Here is a 998-nt window from a genome sequence, read left to right as displayed (position 1 = left end):
ATGAATTCCAAAAACATCTATGAAGATCAGTATTAATTAGATGAGCGGGGCTTTTAGCTTTTTGCCTCTGAACAGTTTTGGCATCTCACTCTATCCTTTGAAATTCAGAATGATTGGCTTCTTTAGGAACTCAGAATCCAGATAGTGTCATTGATTCTCTTAGTTAAATATGATGATTCTTGAACACAGCTACTTATTGAGTCTTGGCCGTCGCCCAAAGCACTCTGTCTTCCAGTATTACCACCGGATACATACATACCACAGACACATAATTGGGTGAACCTTTTCAGATTGTGACTCAGCTTTGCTGGAGTCCCCAACTAGAGGTGTCCAGGGTTCTTAAGCACACTCTTTTTGCCTTGGATCACAACTTTATTTCTTTCTTTTTCTTTCTTTTTCTCTTTTTTTTTCGTTTTTTTTATTATTCACTGCTTTTTCTTGCTTCAAAAATCATTTTTATGATTTTTCAGATCCTCAGTAACATGTCTCCTTTTTCATCATTCTTTCAAGAGCCAACATTCATGAACCACAAATTCAAGATACATATGCACTGTTTAAGCATACATTCAGAAAACAAAAGTATTGCCACCACATCAAAATAATTAAACTGTTATAAAATCCAAAATTCATGCAATTCTTTTCTTTTTCAATTAAGAACATTTTTCATTCAAGAAAGGTGATGGATTCATAGGACATTCATAACTTTAAGGCATAGACACTAAGACACTAATGATCAAAAGACACAAACATAGATAAATATAAGCATAATTTTTGAAAAACAAAAAAATAAAGAACAAGGAAATTAAAGAACGGGTCCACCTTAGTGATGGCGGCTTGTTCTTCCTCTTGAAGATCCTATGGAGTGCTTGAGCTCCTCAATGTCTCTTCCTTATCTTTGTTGCTCCTCTCTCAAGATTCTTTGATCTTCTCTAATTTCATGGAGGAGGACAGAGTGTTCTTGGTGCTCCACCCTTAGTTGTCCCATGTTGGAACTCAAT

Source organism: Arachis duranensis, chromosome 6 (genome assembly GCF_000817695.3).
Source record: "Arachis duranensis cultivar V14167 chromosome 6, aradu.V14167.gnm2.J7QH, whole genome shotgun sequence".
NCBI classification, from domain to species: Eukaryota; Viridiplantae; Streptophyta; class Magnoliopsida; order Fabales; family Fabaceae; genus Arachis; species Arachis duranensis.
This window is presented reverse-complemented; position numbering follows the sequence as displayed.